Genomic DNA, 19613 nt, shown 5'->3' with positions numbered 1-19613 from the left:
CTTCTTTCTTCCCTCGTAGAAGTACTATGAATTAAATTATAATCAGGAAATAAGTAACCAACTGGTATATGAGTAAGTAAGTAACGAACTAACTAGTATGTAAGTATGTAGTAAGTAACGAACTAACTAGTATGTAAGTAAGTAAGTAAGTAAGTAAGTAAGTAAGTTAGTAAGTAAATTATGAAAGAGTATTAATTAAAATGCACTTTCGTGTAAGAGCAACAGCTTGAAGACAGGGATGCAAAAAGTTCTCGGCCTACCCCAATTTATAATTTGCCTTCCTCAATTTATGATTTGTCCCCCCCCAAAATTAGATGGTTTGCTATAATTGCGAGCGCCTCTGCATAAAACAACGCGCTTAACAGTTTTCTTCCCCAAAAGTAGCACGCTTGAAAGATTTCCAGCAGATAAAACAGCGCACTTGATGCATTCCTTCCCTGAAAGCACCACATTCGAAAGGCATCAAACTCAGGAAACTATGTGCTTCGCAATTTTCATTCCAAAATTAATCTAAATGAGTAGACAAAAAAAAAAAAATCCAAAATTCACAGTCTTCCCCAATTCTCACGCGATTATTGAGAACATTTTGCAGCTCTGTCGGCCTCCTGTGGTGTAGTGGTTGTAGCGCTAGCTCTATGATCGGGAGGTCTCTGGTTCGATTCCCGGCCAGGCGACCCGAGTTTGATGGTCTCAAACAATGGTTGCCTGGGTCTGGTTGTTCAGTAGGGACGGAGGGGGGCCGGGACTAAAAAAGCGCGGGATTAGCCCTTGTGGGCTACTTAAAGTGGTAAAAAAAAAAAAAAAAAAAAAAAAAAAAAAAATCCTCGAAGGGATGTGCCCATTAAAGGGGGTAAGAGGTACGAGCTGATTACGCACGTCGCAAATGGGAGCCGAGACGATGAGTGTTGACCTAGGTCAATGCTCATCGTCTTGGCTCCCACTTTCGACGTGCGCAATCGGCTCAAGAGCTCGTGTCATCCTCACAAAGTGGGCTTCGATGTTTCCATCCGTATCATAGGGTCCACGTCCCATGGGTTCGTGCATGAACCCATGGGACATGGACCCTGTCGGAAGAAAGCATCGACGCCCATATTGCGAGTGTGACACGGGCTTCAAGAGGTCCCGGAAGTTCCGTTTCGGCAACGACTTGCATTCACAGCCGTGGCGCTCGGCGACGGCAGAACCGCCGTCAGTTCAGGTAAAAGTGTCCGTCACGACGGTCCGTCCGACGATCGGGTGGACGACCCGCCGAACGGTCTATTGGAGACCGTTTCGGCGTTCGGTCGTCGCCTGACCGTCGGACTTCGGATCCGTGTGGGGGGCACTAGAAGGGGGGATCCGCAGACACCGCCCCGGCCAGAGGTCTTGTCCGTGGATGGCGATCGGTGACCTAAGATCCTCAGGTCAGTGACCTTGAATTACCTCCGTATGCCTTGGTAAAAGGAGTGATCGTGAGTGCTCTGAGTATACGTGTGCATTCAGGATGATTGCGTTGTCATCAGACGTGGGTGCGTGCCCATGTTTGATGATCGCGCGATTACCCCGATAGTACGCATTTTTGGAACACTCATTATCGCAGCTTTTTACCATGGCATGGTTACCCGCGTTATCCGCCGTGGTAAAACAAGTCTACGTCCGCAGCAGAAGTCGGTGGATCAGTGGTACCATCTAGCCTTTTCTGTGTCTTGTAACTGCTGTTCTAGCAGTGGTGAGACGTAGAAAGCGTTAGGTGATGCCTTTTTCCCGCCCACTTTGGTTTCAGGCGCAAACTCGTTATTTATCGCGGTTGATGGGTTAGGGAGGGTGGGGGTGGGTGGGTTAGGAGGGATAGGGTTGGGATTGGGGGGTGGGTTAGAAGGCATAAGGTTGGGATTGGGAGGTGGGTTAGGAAGGATAGGGTTGGGATCGGGGGGGGGCGAACTAGGAGGGATTGGGTTGGGATTTGGGGGCGACTTAAGAGGGATAGGGTCGGGATTGGGCGAGGGTTAGGAGAGATAAGATCGGGATAGGAGGCATAGGGTTGGGATTGGGAGGTGGGTTAGGTTAGGTCAGGGAGGGGCTTTAAGGGGACTGGGGGTGGGGGGTGGGCTAGGAGGTATAGGGTTGGGATTAGGAGGTGGTTTTGTTCAGGTTAGATTAGGTTAGGTTAAGTTAGGGGGTGGCTTAAGGGGGATTAGGAGGGTTGGCTCCAATAACTTTTCGCATTTCTTTAGGCTCTTAGTCCTCACCGTAGACCCTGGAGGAGAACCTAAGTTCAAGGAAAGAAGATTTTTAAATGTGCATAACCATTTTCCATCGTCAGAACTCACCAGACTACATTATATTCATAATAAATTTTAAGAATATATTCATGATAAATTTTAAGGAAATCGCCGTCAGAGGTTGAGTTTTCCTAAGATTTAGCACTTTTTGTATTACGGTAACGATAAGGACAAAATTAATTTTTTTGTCCTTACCGTAGATCATACAAAAAGTGCCAAACCTAAGGGTAGATCAACTTTTGTCGGCGATGTTCTTTATATTTACCATGAATATAATGTATAGTCTAGTAAGTTCTGACAGTGGGAAATGATTACGAACATTTCAACTTTACTTTCTTTGAAATCAGGTTCTCTTTCAGGGTCTACGGTTAGGGCTAACAGTCAAAGAAATGTAAAAGGTTATTTGAACCAACCGGGAACGTCATGGTTCATGATTCACGAGGGTAGGAGGACAAATGGTTAGAACGTTTTATCCTCGTAGGTTAGAACGTTCTATTCATCACATTCACTCACTTTTGATCAAGAAAAACTCACTTAATCGTAGAATTCCTCGAATTTTTCTACGATTTGACTACATTTTGAAATTGTGAACTATAATTTCTGGTCTATGCGTAAAAACACGTACGTCCATCGGGAAACTGATAGTACTTATGTTGCTTTTCAAGTAGGTCAGAAATTGTAGTTCCAAATCACAAAATATAGTCCAATTCTCAGTCTGTATATACAGACTGAAGAAAAAGGAGATAATATATTATCGTCTTTTTCCTCCTCAGTTTATTCTAACATCGCATGTTCCTTCCTGTATTTAAATCTCCCTGTCATTTTCTTACCTTCTTTTCCATGTCTCATGAATACACCCATCCAAAATGCCTCTCCTGTGTTAAAGGAAGTTGTTTGGCTTAACTCGTGAGCTACTAATATCATAAAATTCTGTGCACTTACGTATCTTTCCGTCCTTTCCCTCAATTCAACAACCGCATGAAATAATCACTAACCTACACTAAAAAGCCGTGTATTCCGTCCCTTACTTTCTTCTATCTTCTTTCTTCCCACTTTTACGAAGGGTTTGACGCATATATTTAGTGAATCATATTTGACTGTTCAGTCTATGTATGATAATCATCGAATTTCCAGCCTCGTTACTATACTTCAGCCACACAACTTGCTCCACTCTGCAAATGATCTCCTTGCTCGAGCTTCGCTAGATTAATTCGTCAGCGTTTTCATCGTTACCATCCATTCTGCTAATCAAACTCTCAATTTTTCACATAATCTCTTATCAACAATGGTGGAAGTACTTGCGTGGATTTCCGGCCGCAAAGTCATCTCTCGCTAACATCCTCGTTATCAAAGGATCACAGATAAGGCGGAGAGGCTACATGGCGAACAGTTCCCTCTTCTGCTATAGAGAAGTAAAAACTTCTCGTCATTGGAAATGCTCTTCACGAAAAGTGAGAAGAAGCAAACAGCGAAGGAAGAAACAGAAGAAAGGAATATTAGGAGCTGTAGGAGAAGAAACAGCAGCTAAGGAAGAAGCGCAGACATAGAACAGAATATGTTGAAAAATCAGAAGAAATTAGCGTAAGCGGAGGAATAAGAAGAGAACCAGCTGCAGCATCAGAAATAGGACCGAAAGAAACATCCAGCGAGAACAACGTCTTACGTCTTTACATCTCTCCTTATGATTAATTTTTATTTTTTAAATTTATTTTTTGGTTATGTTATTTGTCCAATAGTTAAATTGACCGTGGTTTTTACTTCATTTAGTAAAATAGGTTCAGTATTGAACTTAATTTTTACAAGATTAACATCTTTTTCGAGTCATTCTGTCCGTGTAAATGGTATATTTTAATTTAGCTACTTATCTTAGAGACCAAATTCTAATTTTAATTTGACAACTCAGTGTTATCTGCATTGATAATGTCATATGTAGATGCATATACGAAAAAAAGTTCTTAGTTCAAAAAAACAAACTATTAGGAGCTTAGGCAAAAACAGAAGTTACAGCAGTCCCAGTAGCAGACGAAGAAGTAATAACAGCCTCTGAAAAATAAAAAAAATCCCTCAACTTTAAAGATCAAACCAGGTTTGACAAGGAAAGGCAGTACGAGCAAAAGGGAGATTAGAATAATAAGAATGTAAAGGTGGACAAGCAGAAGAAGAAGAAGAACTGGTGGTAGCAGTAGAAGAGGAGTGAAACAAGGATAGTAGCAAAGGCAGCAATAGCAGGCCTAGTAAAACATAAAGAACTCCACGACCTAGGTCGTGATAATTGAGCTCAATTATCTCAGCCATAATGAGGAAGCAGCAGCAGCAAAAGAAGATTCAGAGAGAAAAGTAGGAGACAAAGAAAAACTAGCAGTAGAAGTTCATCAAAAAGCTCGCAGAGTTTTTCGCAACAGTCACGCACTTGTTGCAATACCGTGGTTTAACCGGTCTATAGTGTTATGAATGTTACCTTAGTCTTCTCATCATGTACCTAGTCCTTTTTTTGGTCAATTATAGGTCGCTGTAGCTTCCAGAAGTCCCTTTTTTAAATCATCGTTTTTTAATGGATATGAAATTTGTTTAATATGACAAGGAGAACAATTAGTGCTAATGAGTATATTTTTGTTAGGGCTGCCGAATTGTGAGTAATTTGAGAATCTGTGAGAAAAACACGAGTAATGAGAATATTTTGTGCGTAATTCTCTCTGTTGAAGCGACTAACGAAATGCTGGCTCTTTCTAAGAGAACTCGTTATTTCGCGCGGTTTGTGCGAGTATTCAGTGAGTAAAATTGAGAAAGGTGATCGAAGAGTAAATAAAATTGAGAACGGCGAGCAATAAGTGTTTGAGTAAAATCGAGAAGTGGTGTGTACATAATTAATAAAATCGAGGACGATGGGTAGAAGTGAGAAAATTCGAAAACTGTGAGAAGCAAATGAGTACAATTTTGAACAAATAAAATTGAGAACGGCGAGTAATAAGTGTTTGAGTAAAATCGAGAAGTGGGTTTGTACATAGTTAATAAAATCGAGGACGATGAGTAGAAGTGAGAAAATTCGAAAACTGTGGAAAGCTAATGAGAACAATTTTGAACAGGTAGTAGCAAATGAGTTGAAAATCCGCGAAACGTACGAGTAAGTCCGTAAGAGTATCGGCAGTCCTGACTTCATTAATATTCTTGTCGGAAAATTCTGTTGGAAAAAAGGTCTTCTGGATCTAGAGTCCGGACTCATAAAAAATTTGACAAGAGAAAATACGCATAGTTCAATTCAATATTTGCTTGAATCGAGAGCCAAGCTTTTTTCCTTTTGATTCAAGCAAAAATGTGATGGAATTAATAGTATTTTCTATTGTTCAGTTTTAGATTCTGGACTCGGGCTTCAAATGACTTTTTTCTGGTGTGTAGTTGCAAAAATTTACCACTGTATAACTATCAGCAACCACCTTTAAAAAGCCCATTACATCAGAGTAATTATACTTTTATGTTAGCAGTCCCAAAGATAGTTTGTAGAGTTGCTTTCAGTGTACACAGTTCACCTCCTTAGCCCACATACCTATATTGATGATTAATATTGAGCATTAAGAAGTGAACCGAGAGAATTTTAATCGCTTCGTGAGCTAAGTTCTCCGTACTTTATTTTATTTATGTATTGATATATCTATATTCATTTATTAATTCATATATTTTTGAGGGATTGAAAGAAAAACTGTATGAATATCTCATCATATGAGTTCCTCTTGTTTTTTTCCAATTTTCTCTGTGGTAGAAAAGTAGAGCTAAGAAAGTATGATTTTCAGTACGGCATGCGTCTTAATGGAACCGGCCTTTTTTCAGCAAATTGTATGAATCACTCTGTAGCAAAATATCCACGAAATAGTTGTCGGAAAGTTAGTTTTCAGCGACTATGAAATTCAAACCACGAACTTCCCAAGTGCAGGCTTCCGTTCATGTTGTCAGAGATTTTCTTTTTGTGGTCCCGATCTCCGCATCCTAACAGCTCTGCATGCAAGTAAAATAGCATATTCTAATACTCTTCAGCAAAACGATAGCACTAATGCGATTCATGACTAACAATCATTCAACGTATATTTATCACGTTCAGGTCTTTAAAAACAATGCAATTGTTACTTTTCTTTTCCGATTCCAAGTAATCAAAGATACAAAAACAACGATTGAACAAAATAGTGTATTTCCTTCGGAAAATACACCAATGTATCCGTCACACAACTCGACGGAAAAATAATGCAATAATGCATGGCATACTCTCAAAATATGCATCATGATTTTATTTTATTTTGTTTCTGTTTATTTCATCCAGAGGAGTGTTTCCTCTCGATTGTATTTCTAGTTTCAAGATACATATTTAATTATCCTGATCATTATTCATTATCATGGTTTTTTTTCACAATGTAACCTGTAAACACCTTATTTGGGCAAAATTTAAATCAGTTAAGGTTTTGATTCTTTTTCTGATGAGTCTGTAAATTTTTTTTAAATACTATTTATGAAAATAATCTTTTTCTCGACCAATTTTTGTAGTGCAAAGTGCGGTTTCAGTAACAGTGTCGTGTCGCGAGTGCTTTCAGCTTGGCGTCGGGCAATCGGATAACCCTCTTCCGGTACGTATCTACAAATTTTTTCGTTACTTTTTCAATAACCTAATATATTGTCCGTCCGCAGCGGACAGTTACCGAATAATTTTCAATTATCATTCCTACACTCTACCTAGCAAGGTAGACTATGTAAGCATTAATAAAAAAGAATGCACGGCTACGGTTAAAATGGTTATACATCAAATTTTTAAGATTTTACATCTTCCTAATGATTATTTAAGCAGATACCATCGGTGAAGAACATAGTTCTCCCCAAAATGTGCACTCGTTACCTAACGTATTGCCTCTTTGAAATCACACGGAGAAAAAAATTTCGTGCGTGGGACCCGAAGTTTAGGTCATATGGATCTCAGAAGTTTTCGGATTGAGCATTCGAACACTTAAGGTCCAGCTGCTGAGGTTTGGATCACACATCTGAAACTTCAGCTCCTACGTCCTAAGTATTGCGGTTTTCACATCCGAAGAACTTCGGTGCTCAAATCCGAAACACTTCGGTTCTCACATCTGAAGTACTTCAGATGTAAGAACTGAAGTTTCAGATGTGTGATCCGAACCTCGGCAGCTAGACCTCAAGTGTTCAGATGTTCAATCTGAAAACTTCAGAGATCCATATGACCTAAACTTCGGATCCCACGCACGAGGTTTTTTTCTCCGTGCATAATTGAGAAACTCATTGCCAATCGAAGCAGTACTCATTCAAAAGAATAATCATGCAATGGAGAATATGCATGTATCTAAAATTTGGTCAATTTCATGTCTATGATGAAACTAATTGAGAGAACTGAGCTCGAGTGTATCCTTGGTTTCTCAATTGAACAATTATTGGAGAATATATGACGAGATAATCTAATCTGCTAAAAATGTACTGTGTTTTGATAGAAAATGTTTAAATATACCGGAAAAATTGCTTTAAAGTAAAGTGCACCCTGTACTTTTCACAAATGCAAGAATTACGAATCCTTAAACAAGGTCATTTCAAATACTCTAAAATTGAATAAAGTATCGACAAATTTCGAAATAAACTTATTAGAAACGCTAAAAATTACCATGCATTTCAATGAAATGTGTAATGAAGAATTTACACTGGAAAAAATAACACATTGGATCTAGAGTCCAGACTCTTAAAAACATCGACAAGAAAAAATACTCTTGATTCAATCACATTTTTGCTTAAATCAAGAACCAAGCCTCTTAATTTGAGCGGATTTCCTTTTGATTTAAGCAAAAATCTGATTGAATCAAGAGTATTTTTTCTTGGTCAATGTTTTCAAGAGTCTGGACTCTAGATCCGATGTGTTTTTTTCCAGTGTAGATGTACCTGATACAAATATTTCATCGTCAAAAAGCAGGAAAAATCCTATAATTTCAATGTCTGAAAGAATTAATCACTATCCACCTACGTTCCTTCTATTCTCTCCTTAAATGGCTCACTTCTTCCTCTAATGTGTAGATTTTCACTACATGTAATAATTTTAATTTTTATTTTTTTCCAGGAACCTTTGCTGTTAGCGGCTTCTCGGTATGTAACATTTTTGCATTTCGTATGGAATAAATTTAGCATGCCTTTATTTGTCGTTTGTAAGTTACAAAAGCTAGAATATGGCCCTGTCATGTCCGCACGCTCTTCTCTGAATAGAAAGACGGGAACGAGAAATCAAGTTCGCCTTCAATTCGAAGCGATGCAATTTGATCGGCTCAGGAGTTGTATTATGCATTTTGTTCTCTCGCGATGTCCGAAAGGCGAGCAACTTCAACCGTAAACTTCGTTTTATTAATGATCATAGCAGGGAAATGTCCAGCAATTTTTACTTGATTTTTTCCGTTGAAAACAATGTTGACAGTGAAATTAAGAGATAAGTTGCGTTGTAGACTTGTGGCCCCGCCCTGGCGCTCATATGGACGTATTTCTGCGATAAGGAACCATGTGCATAGGGATTGCTGGGATTGTGATATAGTTCCTTATCGCATAAATACGCCCAAATGTGATTAAATAAAACACATGAACCAGAGAGCAAGTTCACCTTCGGCTCTGTTGAATGCACTTTGATCGAGGAGTTACATCATTAGATCACTGGAAAAAAGAACTAATTGGATCTAGAGTCCAGTCTCTTAAAAACATCGACAAGAAAAAATACTCTTGATTCAGTCGGATTTTTGCTTAAATCAAGAATCAAGCCTCTTGATTTGAGCGGATTTCCTTTTGATTTAAGCAAAAATCTGATTGAATCAAGAGTATTTTTTCTTGTCAATGTTTTCAAGAGTCTGGACTCTAGATCCAATGTGTTTTTTCTTCCAGTGATGCAAAGCGCGTAATTTCATTTGAATTAACGAATCCGCTAGAATTGTGTAATTTCTCACTTTTGTACACGCGGAAATCAAGCTAGCGACTATTCGAATCTCGGAGAAGGTATATAGTATCACACAAAATTGAAGGAGATTCTTACCGGCTCCCCTATCTCAAGTTACTGACGTTGGTGAATATTATGGCCGCATCTGTATAAAAATCGCGTATTTTCCGCGATGTTGAGGTGAAAATTGTGTGATCTTTAGTAAGCTTCCTGTACACCGTTCGCAAGTTTAGTATTTTCCGCTAATACGTTTAATATAGTATGCTTTTAAAAAACCGCGGGAAAAATCACGTATATTTGCCGCAAAACTGCGGCCACTATCGCGTATATTTCTGCGAAACTGCGACAATTATCGCATATTCTTTAATTTTTTTTAAAAAAAACTAGAGGGCTCCGCCCCCTGGCCGCTCCGCGGCCCAACCCCCTCGTAGATTCTGTCAATTCATGATGAAAATATCACATAATTTTTTTTAATTCCCATTATTCTTGTAATTTTTATTGATACTGCTGAAGTTTTGTTAGATACTTATTCATTCAAAACATCATCATCAATTTAGCTACAAACTTACTTCAATTAAGTTTGGAATTTTAAGATAAGGTGAATAATCTGTTTGAAACGGTTTATATGGGATAAAACATGATGGATGGAAAGTAAACATGATGGCCTTTTTTGTGCGTACGTCCGTGTCATTCCGCATTCTCATTGATCTTTCATTAACCAATCAGAAAACGTCATTGAAAATCCCCGGGAAATTTAAATGTATTCTTCCGTAAATCATTCGATATTAATGATAGGTAGACACGGATAAAAATGGGATGTATTTCTTCTAGTTAACCAGGATAAAATGGAGGAATATTACCTATACAGGATAGTCCTGGAAAAACGGGATGTACCTCTATTAATAAACTGGGATGAAGGGAAGGATATCGATCTTCGTGTATCGCTCTTCGATATATCGTTTGATTTAAAGGAGTATTGATTGGGATAAAAGGTGATTTCTTCTCATTAAACAGTATAAAAGGTAGTAATATTACCTATACAGGATAGTCTTGAAAATAACGGGATGTACCTTTATTAATAAACCGGGATAACAGGAAGGATATCGATCTTTGTGTATCGATCTTCGATACATCATTTGTTCTAAAGCAGTATTGACTGGGATAAACGGGATTTCTTCATAATGACCGGGATAAAAGGGAGGAATTTTACCTATACAGGATAGTCATGGATAAAACGGGATGTAATTATATTAAGAAACCGGGTTAACAGGAAGGATCTTTGTGTATCGCTCTTCGATACATCGTTTGATTGAAAGCAGTATTGACTGGGATAAAACGGGATTTCTTCATAGTGACCGGGATAATATGCAGTAATTTTACCTATCCAGGATAGTCATGGATAAAACGGGATGTAAAAATGTTAAAAAACCGGGATAACAGGTCGGGCTTCTCCGATTTTATCCCGGTCGTGATTTAGGGATTTTATCGTCCAAAAATGGGAAAATTGGGGAGAGGAACGGGCAGCCTCGCCGTATTGTGATTATCGATACATGCGATTATCAGTTTGATGTGTTTTTTGTGTTTGTTGTGTGTTTCGTGTCACAAAAAACACATCAAATGCATCATGAAACACAGCAAACACATCCAACACATCATGAAACACAATCAAACATATCAAACACATCAAACACATCATGAAACACAGCAAACACATCATGAAACACATCAAACACATCAAACACAACAAACACATCATGAAACACAATCAAACACATCAAACACAGCAAACACATCATGAAAAACAGCAAACACATCAAACACATCATGAAACACAATCAAACACAACAAACACACCATGAAACACAATCAAACAAATCAAACACATCAAACTGACAATCGCATGTATCGATAATCGCAATGACAATTTTACCTAAACAGGTTAGTCATGGATAATCCCGTTGTATCCCAGTCAATACTGCTTTAGAAGAAACGATGTATCGAAGATCGATACACAAAGATCGATATCCTTCCTGTTATCCCGGTTTATTTATGTAGGTACATCCCGTTTGTTCCAAGACTATCCTGTATAGGTAATATTCCTACCTTTTATACTGGTTAATGAGAAGAAATCACCTTTTACACCAGTCAATACTCCTTTAAATGAAACGATATATCGAATATCGATAAAACACATCAAACACATCAAACTGATAATCGAATGTATCCATAATCGCAACACGGCGATGCTGCGGTTGCTTAGCAACCGCGGACCCGTTCCTCTCCTCAATTTTCCCATTTTTTCACGATAAAATCCCTAAATCACGACCGGGATAAAATCGGAGTAGCCCGACCTGTTATCCCGGTTTCTTAACATTGTTACATCCCGTTTTATCCATGACTATCCTGTATAGGTAAAATTCCTCCCTTTTATCCCGGTTATTATGAAGAAATCCCGTTTTATCCCAGTCAAAACTGCTTTAGAACAAACGATGTATCGAAGATCGATATCCTTCCTGTTATCCCGGTTTCTTAACATAGTTACATCCCGTTTTATCCATGACTATCCTGTATAGGTAAAATTCCTCCCTTTTATCCCGGTTATTATGAAGAAATCCCGTTTTATCCCAGTCAATACTGCTTTAGAACAAATGATGTATCGAAGATCGATATCCTTCCTGTTATCCCGGTTTATTAATCCCTTTATTTCACATCCCTATATTCCCTTTATTTTCCCTTTTTTTTTACATCCCTTTATTTCTAAGACTATCCTGTATAGGTAATATTACTACCTTTTATACTGGTTAATGAGAAGAAATCACCTTTTATCCCAGTCAATATTCCTTTTAATCAAACGATATATCGAAGAGCGATACATAAAGATCGATATCCTTCCCTTCATCCCAGTTTATTAATAGAGGTACATCCCGTTTTTCCAGGAATATCCTGTATAGGTAATATTCCTCCATTTTATCCTGGCTAATTAGAAGAAATACATCCTATTTTTATCCGTGTCTACCTATCATTAATATCGAATGATTTACGGAAGAATACCTTTAAATTTCCCGGGGATTTTCAATGACGTTTTCTGATTGGTTAATGAAAGACCAATGAGAATGCGAAATGACACGGACGTACACACAAAAAAGGCCTTATTTTTTTTTACTATAGTAAGATAATCGCGTATTTAAATTGATGCGGATTTCCAACAAGCAATTTTTCAATTGCTGTGACGAATCCGCTCGAAATATAGCTTACTTTGCGTGGTATTGAGATGAATTCGCATCATTTCTCACTCTTTCGTACGCAGTAATGAGGCTAGCAATTATTCGAACTTCGAAGTAGGTATGTGGTATCACGTGAAATTGAAGGAGAATCATAGCATATCGCCTATTTTAAGTCACTAACGTTAATAAATGTCACGCTCGCATTGATTTAAAAAAAAAAATAAACGCATTTTTTCCCGCGATATCGAGTTAAGAATTGTGTGACATTTCGTGATCCCCATCAACCGCTAGAGAATTAAGGTATTTCTCATGATATTTATGTGAATTACTCTTAATTTTAATGATGTTACGAAACCGCAAGAAAAGTGGGCGTAATTGCGTATGGGCTGCGATATCGCGATGATTATCGCGCAATTTCTTATTTTCCGAAAAAATCGCTTATTTCCCGGAATACCGAGAGAAAAATGCGTATGTATAAGATTCGACAAATCCACTGAAAAAATCGAGTAATTTTCGCGAAATTGAGATGATAAGATTCGCGTATACTTTTTCACGTTTTAACAAGAGGAAGCCAAGGGAGCAACTATTCGAACTCCGGCGTAGGTATATGGTATCACGTGAAATTGAAGGAGAATCATACTCGTAGCCTAGCGCCCATCTAATGTTAGTAACGTTGATGACTGTTATGGTTGCGTCGATAAAAAAAAAATCGTGTATTTTCCGTGATATCAAGCTGAAAACTGTGAGACCCTCTGTTTTCTCCCTCAGCCGCTTTAAAATTTGCGTATTTTCCACGATATTGATGTGAATTACTCGTAATATTTATTGATTTTACCAAACCACTTGAAAAATCGCGAATGTGCTGCAATATCGCAGGGATAATCGCATAGTTTCTCATTTTTCGGAAAAATCGCTCATTTCCAGCGATACCGAGATGAGAAGCGCGTAATTATTTAGGATTCAACGAATCTTTGAAATCCGATTTTCCCTTTAATCGTCGGCGCAAATATCGAGTCGTGTGGTTCTTGGTGGGGAACAGTTAGTGCAAAATGATCATAACACTTAATTGTGACCAAATGAAGTGGCTGCTCGACTTTCTATCTACCCCCTCCTTCCTACCCTTAATGGCAGGGCAGGTCCTCGGGGTACCTAAAAGGGTGGTGAAATAGGTAAAATATTGGCATAGCAAGTCAGTCAGGAGTACTCATTTTCAAGTTTTTTCAATCCCCTCCCCCTCCCTCCCCCCTCCCTCCCTTTCTCGAGGGGGCATTTTCGGCCGTTTTTCCACACACCTCTTCACTCTGGAATCCATCATCGGACACCAGCTTTACCTCACCGTTGCAGTGCACCCAGTTCCCGGAATTAGTTCCGAGTTCCGCAACTTTGTGATTTTCCGGAGTTTTTCCCGGAATTTTTGAAGTTCCCGAAATATTCTGGATCTTTTCGATTTGCCAGAACTTTTTTGGAACTTTTGAAAACATTTCATAGGATCCCGGAACCTTTGACCGTTATGGAGTGGGAGAAATTAGAGTCCCTTTATACTGAGAGTCAAGACAATGTGAATCTATTTCTGATTGGTTCCCGTATCTTAGGCCTTCACAGTGTCACAAACTGGAATAAAGATTACATTTTCACTGATTGCAAAGATTATAATCACATTTTCACCGATTGCAAAGATTATAATCTGGAATGGACCAGGGAATTACGGGTTCGGCAAGGAATAAACGGAATGAGAGAAGGAACGGAGAAAGGAATTTGAGAATGGGCCGATCAAAGATTACAAAAAACGCTCAATCCCTGTAATCTTTATTCCCGTTTGTGACTCTATGAGGGGTTGTTGTCTTGACTCTCAGTATAAAGGGACTCTAGGAGAAATTTGAACAAAAAAAGTTCCGAATCCTGGAATTTTCAAAGGACATAGAATAGGAGCGCTGCACCGTTGTAAGACGAGGAAATCATAATGACAATATTAGAGAAGGAAAAATTTTGTGTCTTTAGTAATTTGAGAAAATTTACCTCCACACTCCATTAGTGTCCGCTTCCTTGATATGATTCGTCAAGTGAGTCAGCATTGCGGCATTGACCGATGTGTACCATCGCAAAATCCTATCCTTGTTGCCTTCAGAAATCGTGTCCCTGCGAAGTGAATTCAATTGGAAACAGGGATACTTTGAATTTTCACTGGCTGATCCCGATTGATACTTTCCATTTAAATTTTCAAGTTTACGAACTTTAAGGTGTCATCAGAGAATTTTCTGTCCAAGTCAAACAGAAATGTGATTAAAAATGAAGAGGGTAACACGTGTGGAAATAAAACTTATCAGACTGGGTTTGATTGTGAGTCAATGCGGCTGTACTGTTATAGTTACAGGATGTCCACAAATCCGGAAAGTCCGGAAACAGCACTGATTGTTTAAGGGCGGTCTAGAAGCACTGAAAATGTGCGGACTTTTTGCATAAGAAGGCCCAGAATTTTTTTTTTTTTTTTTTTTTTTTTTTGCCAATTTTGTCTCAATTTGAGCGAGAAATTCAAATTTTTGAAATTTTAAGAATTACGTCAAATGGACGTACTGAAAAAGGACTGAACTTTTCTGTGGAGGAGGTACTAAATTTCTTGGGAATGTACTGAAAAAGTACCGTTAAAGTACTTAGTTTTGACCACCCCGTTTTAGTAGACGTCCTGGGTTATTAACTCTCGTAGAACTACGTATCTTGGCCAGGTTGTTAAATGACTTGAAGCTTTTAAAACGGTTTTGGAGCCTGTGATCGAACAAATGCAAATATTATAGCGGTGTTCAGTACTAGGCAAACGATTTTTCTGAAGAAATAGCATATAATGTGTAATCGATTGAGATGAAATTCATACGTCACATCAAAATATGAAGATAAACCATTTTATAAGTAATGCCTCACTTGAAGCAGAATCGAACTTGCGAGCTCATAAAACCTGTTGGGTTATTGTTCGACCTTGTACCAAAAATATTAGAGAGAAAACTTTACTGTGAGGGAATTTACAATCCCGCACATATTGCAATATTGAATTTCATCAATATCTACTTGAGCTCGCCCGATACATGGACCGATTCTTAGTTTTTCGGGGACAACATTTGTACGAAGTCGGCATTCACATGGTTTCTAAAGATTCAAAGTTTCAACCATTTCCACTCGGAAAGAGTATCAGCCTCAAACCAAAACAATGTGCTTCTGACACGGAAAGAAAATCAGCCGAAGCACCCCCTAAGTACAGATTGTAAATCTTACCCTATAGTATAAAATCATAAGGGTGACGTGTCACGCTGAGGGTGTCACGCTGAGGGTGTCACGCTGAGGGTGTCACAAACCGGTTTCTCCTCCACTCCCCGCTCCCCTCCCGCCGCGCTCGCTCACATGCTTCCCGCCGTCTCCAAACCGGGTTTTCCCTAACTCTCAATGATCTTTTAACGATCTCACGATATCTACTAACTAGGGGGCTGCGCCCCCTGGCCGCTACGCGGCCCAACCCCCTGAAGGCGCTCTGCGCCATCAATGGGCCGCTTCGCGGCCCTATTTTTACCCTCCTATCAGTGTTAGTTTTATTTTTACCCTAAAAAATTACGATATAAGGTATACTTTAATTTTAAACTTATTACTTGTAATTACTTTAAAATTAAAAGGACGCGTTTTGGAATGACTGCTTGATGAAATATTGCAGTAAAACAACGAACGATTTTAATCAGGTGATAATTAAGTATACCGGGAGACGGGAATCGAACCCACACCTTGATCTAGGTGGACGCTTCCGACGTCTTTGACGACTCGGCCACCGCTCGTCTTGAGGGGGCAGAGCGAATCTTGTGTAGATAAGTGTAGAGCTGATGCGCAGGCTACACAGCTACTGCGCAACCTCCTCGACCACTGCGCATCCTCCCGCGCATAGCGGTAGCATTCTGAAAATTCACTCACTTTTATAATGTGATTTTAAAAAAACCTGGGTCCTTTTTCCAAAATCTGATTACAGCGGGCTCATCTAGGGCCTATTACCTGTCGATTTACTCAAAAATCATGGAAATCGGCCCGGTAGAACGCTCAAACGAACTATGACAAAAAGTATAAATTTACATTGTTTAAATGGGAGAATTCGCAACTTTACCACGTAATATAAAAAAACCTGGGCCATATTTTGAAAATCTGAAAAGAGTTGGCTAATCTAGAGACAATTGCCCGTCGATAGCCGCAAAAATCATGAAAATCGGCTTGGTAGAACGCTGGAACTAAGCGTTACCAGTTTCGCAAAATTAGGAGGTCTTGGAGCTTATAGTATAGAGATTAGAGGCGCGAAGCGCTTCTGGGGAGTTGGACCGCGGAGCGGCCAGGGGACGCAGCCCCCTAGTTAGTTTATATTCCGCGGTATTCTCGGCACGAGCAGGATTGCGCACCAAATAATGGTTAACAATTGGGCGCATATGGATAATTCCCTGTGTAATAAGCAACATACTTTCCCGAATGGAAGCGGCTTAAACATCTGATATGTTCGTATATAATTTACTAAGACTATTTCTGACGGTAAGAGCAACTCCCCCAATAGCACAAAGCTTAAAAATTTCAGCTTTACGAAAGTGAATTACAACTAAAGTCACCTGAATTGGGAAAGTTCCATCTGAAATTCGGATTTGTTCCTGATGAGTGTGAATTGAGAGCCGTTTTCAGAGTGTAAATGAAAAACAGACGGCAATATGCTCATATTCAGAAAAACTGAATCAGTCGCATCATACCTCTCTGTTAGGTTTTTCCTGGACGAAGAAAAAAGTTCAGCATTAGAGATGAAAAGAACAAAAAATGTGGAATATCCATGAGATTTGGCATGGGATTTATTTAACATGGAGATTGAACTACGATCTGCTCAGAAGTTCCGAAATGGTATAAGCCAATCTTCACTTGAGCTTGCAGCTATAGGGTTATACCTACCTGATTAATCATTTAACATTTTCATGCGTGTGAAAAGTCATTGAAATATTTCTTAACATGAAAAATGGTATCGAAAGTAGTTAAAGTATTATTCGTTTCATGCAAAATGCTCAGATACCTAATTTCTTTACGATTTAGAGGACTGGCAACGTTGGTATACATTTAAAACATAATAAAATTAGTGCATTTTTCGCCAAATTGACACTGTCGTGGAAGGCGACGATGCTGGAAGCAAGTTTAGGTTCATGAGAAGCAGGCTAAGCGCGCTCAGTTCGTACTGCATGCGACAAAAAGTAAACGAATTTTATTATAACGCATAGATGCAACTATTCGGGTTCTACGGATGTCTTTGTTGCATACGCGTGAAAGTGAAGGCGTTTTGACGCTTCGGCGACTCACTGCACTGCTTCACTCGAATCCAACCGTGAATGCCGTGAATCTAAAATGATAGAGCGCCTTCAATCTCTCATTGATAGTACTAAAATATCACTCAATCGCCAAACACGAAAAATTTTATCGCAATCCGATTTCTTGCAGAAATAAAGTTTTCTTGTATCCTTTTTCTCAGTTTCAAGGGCAATAAGTTGCGTAAATGACTCCTCGCTTTCACCATTTCAAAAGCCGGAATCTTTATTTGTCCTTCTGGAGTTTCTGCTTTTGGACGTTTGCGCTTTTGAGATTGTAGCGTCCTGAACACCCTCATCCTCATACCCCCTGAAGTGCACTCATAACTCAGGCTCAAAATTGGAGCGTTAAGAACTTCGGCGTTATGAACGGCCCCTAACACGCTTAAGTGGTGCTTATTTAGACGTATTTCTATCAAACGGAACTATGTGCATTAAGCCATGAGCCCTGAGACCCATGAGAATATATGCATAACAGGGTTCACGTCATAATGCACATACTTCCGTTTGGCAGAATTACGTTCATTAATCATTAATTAAAAAAGTAAGCATACCTGTATGTGCTTCCATTTGTGTAGATGAAAAAAGCAACCTTCGAACGCTCTTCTTGAATATGTGTCACTATTTTACCCAATTCGGTCGCAACAGTCACCTAGGAATGAATTTAGTGAAAACATAATTAAACGTGAGCCATGTTTTACGTTTAAACCTGTGCTTTCTATGGCTCGTTTGGAAATTGAGATACGCCCTTGCGTCTAAGGAGTGCCAATATATTTGTTTGACATTTTTTTCCCTCCGATCGCCAAGATATTCTTTCTCTTAACACCTCTGATTAATGAAAATCCGCGAAAAAAAGGGGGGGGGGGTGGCTTTTTAAAGTATAGGACTGTGTAATTTGCTCAGGCGGAAGTTCTTGCGGAAAATGTGACAAGTATCATGAGATTTCGTTCAGGAGCACAGTCTAACTTTGGGGTGCACGACGATAGATTATTTCATCGCGTCTAAGGAGTGCCAATATATTTGTTTGACATTTTTTTCCCTCCTATCGCCAAGATATTCTTTCTCTTAACACCTCTGATTAATGAAAATCCGCGAAAAAAAGGGGGGGGGTGGCTTTTTAAAGTATAGGACTGTGTAATTTGCTCAGGCGGAAGTTCTTGCGGAAAATGTGACAAGTGTCATGAGATTTCGTTCAGGAGCACAGTCCAACTTTGGGGTGCACGACGATAGATTATTTCATCAGCTAGTAACGTCAAATCCTACCTCACCCTAAGACAGTCGAAATCTTCCACTTTTTCTCTCCTTTTTTGTTTCTCCTTTATTTTATTTTTATTTTGTACACACTGGGGAGAAAAAAACACATTAGATCTAGAGTCCAGACTCTTAAAACATCGACAAGAAAAAATACTCTTGATTCGATCAGATTTAAGCTTTAATCAAGAACCAAGCCTCTTAATTTGAGCGGATTTCCTTTTGATGTAAGCTTAAATCTGATTGAATCAGGGGTCCTTTTTCTTGTCAATGTTTTCAAGAGTCTGGACTCAAGATCCAATGTGTTTTTTTTTTCCAGTGCAGTGTACCGCACATGAGTTTCCTTAGTCATCATAATTTTAACTCCACAAGTCGCTTTAAAGTCATAAATTGTTTCAAAAATTGCCACAAGGAGGTATTCTGTCGGTAGAACATTTAAAGTCCATCACGCACAAACTGACAACGCGTTTTTATGTGCTTCACTCCAATTATTAATCGCCAATTAATTGTGTCCATCTAAGTGCATATAGTTGCATCTGCAAGTGCAAAATGGAAACGACACGTGGCACTATCGTCTGTT

The 19613-nt window shown here is 39.1% G+C and overlaps 1 protein-coding gene across 1 annotated transcript in view; it reads left to right on the top strand.

Annotated features, from left to right (window-relative positions):
* The window catches only part of LOC109029642 (Transmembrane O-mannosyltransferase targeting cadherins 2), a 257184-nt gene that overhangs the window by 15325 nt on the left and 222246 nt on the right, over positions 1-19613 (top strand). The window contains exons 2-3 of the mRNA XM_072302864.1: positions 6789-6868; positions 8356-8381. The gene's annotated coding sequence lies outside the window, so the exon portion shown is untranslated. The remainder of the gene's footprint in view (positions 1-6788; positions 6869-8355; positions 8382-19613) is intronic.

This window comes from Bemisia tabaci, chromosome 7 (assembly GCF_918797505.1).
Source record: "Bemisia tabaci chromosome 7, PGI_BMITA_v3".
Lineage (NCBI taxonomy): Eukaryota > Metazoa > Arthropoda > Insecta > Hemiptera > Aleyrodidae > Bemisia > Bemisia tabaci.
Note: the sequence above shows the minus strand (reverse complement) of the source record. Positions and strands in the feature narration are given on the sequence as shown.